The 8,165-nt window shown below is 33.1% G+C and overlaps 1 pseudogene; it reads left to right on the top strand.

Moving 5' to 3' along the window:
- Positions 1–7,041: 7,041 nt before the first annotated feature.
- Positions 7,042–7,872, top strand: LOC145120094 (dirigent protein 22 pseudogene; annotated as a pseudogene).
- The last annotated feature ends 293 nt before the right edge of the window (positions 7,873–8,165 follow it).

The raw sequence follows: 8,165 nt of genomic DNA, 5'->3' as shown, positions 1-8,165 counted from the left end.
GTAGCTCATACTCATAAGAACCAAAATCATGGGACAAAAGCATAAAAACCAAGAAGCCAACATGATCTAAATCAATGAACCTTCAAGGTGAAAGCTTTATACCTTCTAGAGTTGGCAAATGAAATGAAGGCTCTGGATCTACAAGCTTGAGCTTCACCAAGCTTCAAATATGGACTTCTCCTTATTTAAAATGTACCACAAAACACACAAGAGGCTCAAATCTAGCTCAAGAGGAGTATAGTTTCAAGTTGGGTGTCAAAGAGGGTGGAGGTTGATGATAAGAAGGGTATCAAGGGGTTAGAATCCTTAAATAGAGCTCAAAACCCCGAAATTAGGGTTTTCCTCAATACGCGTATACGCTGGGCGTACTAAGCATTACGCCCCGCGTAGGGCACTAAGTCCTCGATATGACTTTGTTGACCTACGCCATGCGTAGGTGATTACCTACGCCCCGCGTAGGACCCATTTTCTAAAATAAAATAAAATTAAAGTTTTAAGAGATATACCTGCAGAACCTGGTGTTACACCATCGTTGTTTATCGTTGTTTTAGTTTACAATATACAAAACAAACCCTACACCAATCCACAAAGACTTTATTCGTAAATATGTGTAACCTTACATTAGATTGATATGTAGAGTGCACTATGATATCTGCAAAATTATTATTATATACAGTGGCGGCCCTGGGGTGATGTGCGATTGTATGGGGCCTTTGATTTTAGAAGGCCTCCAAATTTTAGGATAAATGTATATTTATGGTGTTGGTATATTTGTAAAATATATTTTTATGAGTTTTCAAATCAGTCGTCGGTTTCTTATATGCACATTATAACATTTGGTTGCAATCTTGAAGTCATTTGAATTATGAAAAAAATAAAAGAAAATCAAAATATCAAAATATAATCATAATTTTTAAAATCTACCAATAACTTAATGAAATTATTTATATCCCAAGAAAAATACAAATATGTTTTAGGATTCAATATTTTGTATACATATTTCATCAAACTATTTGTTAATTGGAGCGAATGTTTGAATAATACAAACAATATGAAACACTTTTGGTTTCTTATTTATAACAACAAATTTTAAGTCACTGAATATCAGTGAATCAAAGGCAAGTTGCAAAAAATCTTGAAAATAAGTTGCAAAAGGGTTTTATCTCAGACATCAATGTTGATGATTTATTCAACGAACCAGAATTTTTGCAAAAATATTTACCAGTTGAGCATAATACAACAAACACAATACTAAATTTCTTAAAAATGACAAACACTTATCTAGTTTCTTGTTTGCATACAAAATATTGTTGGCTGTTCCTATTACAATTGCTTCAGCAAAAATAAGATTTTTAAAACTAAAATTTTTAAAATCTTATCTGCTCTCGACCATGCCTAAAGAGATATTACCAGCTTTAACTTTTATTTCGATTAAGAACGAGTTTTTTTAAAAAAATGATTATCAAAAGTGTAATAGATATGTTTTTTTTTCTAAAATGATAGAAAATCGATGTTTTATTTCCTATTACAATTGCTTCAGCAAAAATAAGATTTTTAAAACTAAAACTTTTAAAATCTTATCTGCTCTCGATCATGCCTAAAGAGAGATTACCTGCTTTAACTTTTATTTCGATTAAGAACGAGTTTTTAAAAAAAAAATTGATTATCAAAAGTGTAATAGATATGTTTTTTTTTCTAAAATGATAGAAAATCGATGTTTTTTTTCCTATTACAATTGCTTCAGCAAAAATAAGATTTTTAAAACTAAAACTTTTAAAATCTTATTTGCTCTCAACCATGCCTAAAGAGAGATTACCTGCTTTAACTTTTATTTCGATTAAGAACGAGTTTTTTTTTTAAAAATTGATTATCAAAAGTGTAATAGATATGTTTTTTTTTCTAAAATGATAGAAAATCGATGTTTAGAAAAGTAATAATGAGTAAAGAATATTATGGTAATGAAGTTATGAGATGAAAGTAATAATGAGTGAAGAATATTATGGTAGTAAATTTATGAGACGTTGGTTACCAACTTTTAAGTCTTCGAATTTTATCTAAGCAAATTTATTTAATAATATTTTAATTTAAAATTCTTATGGGACCTTATTTTAATTTTCGTAAAAAGCTCCGAAATATAATGGTAGGCCTACTTATATACATCATCGTTGTTTTAGTCTTTTAGCTCATTCATTCATGTGCTTGGATCCGATTTTCTCCTGTTAAAGTCCACAAAAACAAAAGGAGAAAGTCTATATATTATCCATCTATAATTCCTCACCTAATCCCTCTAAACGAGTCTGAAATAAAGTATTAAAGTAAGACCCCATGAAAGGAAGCTTCCCTGCAAGATTGATCAAAATTATAGAATTTAGAGTAAATTACACGAATAGTCCTTATAGTTTGGGACAATTTATGTGTTTGGTTTCTAACTCATTTTTTTAACTCGGACAGTCCTCATGATATGCTTTTGTTGTTTCTTTGGTTTTCCATAGATGCAAAAAGATTATAATACCCTTACGTATTTAATTTTCACTTAACTTAATGTTTTATTTATATGAAAATTTAGAAAAAGCAAATGTGGCCCACCAATCAACCATTTGTCACTTTCCCATAACTCTCCTCTCTCTAACCCTACATGAAATTCTCATCCCCAATCCTACGACCACCACCTTAACGCATCTACATCCGGTGAACATCAACGTCCGGCGAACCGTCATGTTGATTTCACCAAATATCAAGACGTCATCTTTGGTTTCATCACGTGATCAACATCGATTTCATCATCACTAATGGAGGTTGTCAAAGCAAGGTCGGCGAAGACCGTTGTCGACCTTTGTCATCAACGACACTATAGATTACAAGTTTTATTTCAGTGAGTTTGCTTTTGATTGGATGTATACCATCTTTAATATTTAATAGCCATTGAGAGAGGTTGTAGTGTTAACGGGAGAGAAGTGGTAGTGTTGAAATGTTGAGGTTGAAGGAGCGTGAAGGGAGAAGTAGCATGGTTGAGGAGGCAACTGATAAATATGATGATAGGAGTCGTATGGGATCAGGTCCACTTACGAATTTCAAGTCAACGTAGTATGAAAGGTGATTATGGGCATGTTCAACAAAATTAGCTGGTAGCGGGTGGTTGGCAGCTAGTAACGTTTTACGCTACATAAAACAACTTTTAGATTTGAAGTGTTTTGTTTAAACTAAACCTTAAAAAAATTATAGTTAAACGAGACTTTTTGTTTAAAACGAAGCGTTTTGTCAAAAAATAAAAGTTAGGAACTTTCAAACGCTTTGTGCCAAACACGTATTAACATATGATAAAACAAATGGATCTCGGGTAATATACTCGTTTTAAAAATGGTTATTATAGTTAATAACTCTAAAAGGAATTATTGTCCAAATCAAACAAATGAATAATAAGTTGAGGTAATTACAAAACTACCAAAATCCTTAATTACTTATTAGTTTTTAGCTAAAAATTAACATTTATCCCAAACTCGCCTTTAAAACCGTAGCTCATTAAGTTAGTCTACGGTCAACGATGTGTTGACTACGGTCAACGCTCGATTGACTACTCTTTGGGGGCAATGGGCTACTGTTTGGTGAGTCGTCTACTCTTTTAGGACCCGTTGGCCCATAATATATAAAGTTGTAATTTTTAGTTTTGCTCATTTTGTGTATGTTTAAAATTTGAAATTCTCTCGATGGACCTTTCAAGGAACAACCAGATGTGTCTCCGAATCTTGAACTTTTGTTTTTTGTTTTTCTTTTTTTAGTAGAAGATTTGAAAGATGCGATTTTTTTGGAAATAAAAACAAATAAAACTGTAGGTTCGTAAGAAACTTATGATGTACAAGCTTTCAATGCACACTTTTTTTTTTTTTTTGTAGCTTGTATACAATGTAATATAAACTTAATGTTGTTATTTTTTTACAAATAATAGTCAAATACCCCCCAAAAAAACAAAATGTAGTTTTTTAGACGAAACAGTAGACCATTTTAAGTTCTACGGTTTGGGAAACAATAGACCATTCAAAGGAAACCGTAGACTATAAAATAGTTTACGGTTTCATATTGAATTATGAAAAAAAATCCTTAAGTATAAGAGCTGAAACATTAGATCATAAGTGAAACATTAGATCATAAGTGAAACAAATGGCATTTAGTTTAACGGTATCAGGTGTTGTTTCCGTTCTTAAGGTTGAGGGTTCAAGTCCAAGACATAGATGGTATTAGAAATAGGAGTAAGATAAATTTATGGTTCAAAAAAAATAACCTACAATTTTGATAGCTATTTTAGATTAGTAATTGGTAAAATGACTTATCAAGGTAATTAACTTTTCGGTATGTTCACATCTGGGTAACTATCTTTTTTTTGTACACATCTAGGTAACAAATTTGTTGGAAGTGTTCACATATGACCATTATGACCTGCTGTAGCAGGTTAAATCCTAGATGTGAACACTTTCAACAAGTTCGTTACCTAGATGTGTACAAAAAAAGTAGTTACCCAAATATGAACAAAACGAAAAGTAAGAGTAAATTACGCGAATGGTCCCTATGGTTTGGGGGAATTTGTGTTTTTGGTTCCTAACTTATTTTTTTAACTTGGATGGTCCATAATGTTTATTTTTGTTGCACGTTTGGTCCCTGTCTTACCTAACTTATTTTTTTAACTCGTAGGGTCTATTAATTTTTTTAAATATATAAAGAATAAATACATAAAGGGTAAATTACATGAATGGTCCCTGTGGTTTGGGGTAATCTGCACGTTTGGTCCCTAACAACTTTTTTTAACCCGGACAATCCCTATGCTTTGGTTTTGTTGCGTCGTTGGTCCTTCAGTGACGTAAAAAGACTATTATGCCCTTATATATTTCTTTTTAAATTTTTTTATTATTTTTTTTATCATTTTTAAATCAAAAAGAAAAAAAAAAAAAAGAACCCTCTTCATTTTATCCCAACTCGCCCTAACTCTTCTTTAATGTCTCTACCCAAACCCTTTTTTCGGCGCCACTTTTCAGATGGCCCTGCTCCCTTTCTTCTTCTCTATTGGAAGCTATTAACACAAATTTGCAGGTCTATGAGCCAATCAGATCCCCAGCCCCTCGTCCACTCCTTGACCTTGTGTTCTGGAAAACCACATCCGACCGCCACCACCATTAATCCCAGGTCACCACTATGACGTTGAGGTAAAAAACAAAAATGGAGAGCTACAGCCAATCGTTAACGATTTTGAAATCGATGTTATCAAGAATTTGATTTTCGTTTCAGAACCCTTCATATGATTTTTAGTTTCGATTTCACATATCGGTGGTAGGTTCCTCAAATTTGATTTTGCTTTGATTTTGGAATTTGGATTTTGGAATCATTTGTAAACCGGTATCATAGAAATTAGTTGTCGAAAATTCATTGACAACTCTCTGTTTTTCTCATCGCCACTTCGATTGCATCCCTAACCATGTTACCAGATTTCAGATTTATTATGGTTTGGTTTTGCACTTTGATTTCACATTTTATTATGGTTTGGTTTTGCACTTTGATTTCACATTTTATTATGGGTTGGTATTGAACTTTAATTTCAGGTTTAATTTGTTTTCAGCTTTGATTTCAAGTTTGATTATCAGCTTTGTCTTTGATTTGATTTTGATTTGGTTCTCGTGGTGGTGGTTTCTAGTGCTGTGTACGGTGGTTGTTGCTGATTGTAGAGGTGAGTAGGATGTGGGTGGTGGTGATTACGATTCTAGTTGAATCTTTGAACAAGAAGGGTAGATGGGTTAAATATTGTGGGGTGAAGGGCTAATAGAGGAGAGGGTGGTATTTCAGGGGAGATTGAGGGAACGGTCGAAGTTTGGAAGAGAGGTGAGGGATGACTGTCGGTTGTCGGTGGCGGTAGAGAGGGTGGATGACGATAGTTGTGGCAGAAAGAAAGGCGGACGCCGCCAACATGGATGGATTTTAGAGAGGGAAGTTTGGGTGTCGATGATCCGTTGGAGTAAAAGGATTGTGTTTGGGTGGTGGAACATGGACTTTTTTAATAAATGGTTTTTTATAAATAACGAATATTATAATAAATTCGAAAATAGAATTATAAGGGTAAAACTGTCTTTTTATGTCTAGTAGGGACCTGTGACGCAACAAAAATGTATATTAGGGATGGTCCGAGTTAAAAATTTAAGTTAGGGACCAAATGCGCAGATTACCCCAAACCATAGGGACCATTCGTGTAATTTACCCATACATAAATAAGAAAATTAATTAAAAAATTAATTAATAAGGGCACAATAGTCTTTTTAGGTAAAAAAAGGGACCAAACGCGTAATAAAAATAAATAGTAGGGACCATCCGAGTTAAAAAAATAAGTTAGGGACCAAAAACATAAATTCCTCCAAACCACAGGGACCATTCGTGTAATTTACTCTTACTTTTCGTTTTGTTCATATTTAGGTAACTATTTTTTTTTACACATCTAGGTAACGAACTTGTCAAAAGTGTTCACATCTAGGATGTAACCTGCTACAGTAGGTCATAATGGTAATATGTGAACACTTCCAACAAGTTGGTTACCTAAATGTATACAAGAAAAAAGATAGTTGGGTCTGAACATACCGAAAAATTAATTACCTTGATAAGTGATTTTCCATTGGTAATTTGATCAAACGACTAAAAAGGCAAAAACAACGCCAACAATTCTCCACTCTAGAACTACCTCCCTAGAGTACCAAAAGTGATATGAGAACGTACGGTCAGTATTATTTAACTAATGCAAGTCAAAATATGTGTACCATCGAACGTACATATATTATTTTAAATAAAAAATTATTACTATTGTATTATAATGATTAATGATTAATAAATTATAATCTCCATCTTTTATTTATAATTAAAAAGAAACCATTCAACTAAATATAATATGTCAATACTTCGATCTTTTTCAACCATCATCCACGACAAATAAATAAATAAATAGTAACAAATTGAAGACGACTCATTCCCGTAGACGCGGAAATATTTGAATGCAAAATTTTCCAAAGTTGATTTCAGACCCAAAAAATAATCCAGAACCTTTTCCCATTCTATATAAGCATCAACCTCAACAAGCATAACTCACCAACTCTTCCATTCTTCCCAATCTCTTCCAACAATGGCTACTTCTGTATCGAAATCTGTTTCAGTTATCTTTTCTGTTCTTCTCGTATCTTTCTTTCTCACAGTCGAATCCCAGAAGTTTTCAAGAAACCTGTCACAACTATCTTTAGGTTTGAGAAAAGAGAAACTGAGCCATTTTCGTTTCTACTTCCATGACATAGTTAGCGGCCCCAACGCCACCGCCATCAGGATCGTTGAAGCCACCAGAACCAACCGCACTGCCGCCACTGGTTTTGGTGACATCAGCATGATCGACAACCCTTTGACGATCGGCCCTGAAAGGAACTCGAGGTTGGTGGGTAGAGCACAAGGGATGTATACATCCGCGAGCATAAACGAAATGGGTTTGTTGATGGTTATGAACTACGTATTTGTAGAAGGAAAGTATAATGGTAGCACTTTGTGTATAGTTGGCCGGAATCCGGTGATGTCAACGGTGAGAGAGATGCCTGTCATCGGAGGAAGTGGGCTTTTCCGGTTTGCACGTGGATATGCAGAAGCAAGAACTCATACTTTTAACATGAGCAATGGTGACGCCGTCGTGGAGTTTAATGCTTATGTTTTCCATTATTAAATATATATTTGTATTTTTATTTCATATTGTTGTTGAAGTTTTGATTTTGTTTTCCGGGTTCTGCATTTTTTTGTGATGATAAGATATAGATTACAACATTGTTTCCACGGTATTATTGATTATTAACTAATAAGTCTACTTACGAATCACGTATAGGCAAAATGTTTGTTATACAGGAGTATTACTGTTATCCATGAATATACGTGTGTATATATATATATATATATATATATATATATATATATATATATATATATATATATATATATATATATATATATAGAATTTGAACTAACAAGTTCAAGTTATGACAAAAATAACCTACACAAACCAAACTCGATCATTTTATAACAGAGAAAATGACATATACGCCTTATAAACTTTTTAGGGCTAACTCTTTTAGTCACTTACATTTTTAAGTGGCTTTATGAGGGAACAAACT

The sequence above is a fragment of the Lactuca virosa genome, chromosome 6 (assembly GCF_052849685.1).
Source record: "Lactuca virosa cultivar CGN04683 chromosome 6, Lactuca_virosa_CGN04683_v6, whole genome shotgun sequence".
Taxonomy (NCBI): Eukaryota; Viridiplantae; Streptophyta; class Magnoliopsida; order Asterales; family Asteraceae; genus Lactuca; species Lactuca virosa.
The sequence above is the reverse complement of the archived record's forward strand: the minus strand, read 5'-3'. Positions and strand labels throughout refer to the sequence as shown.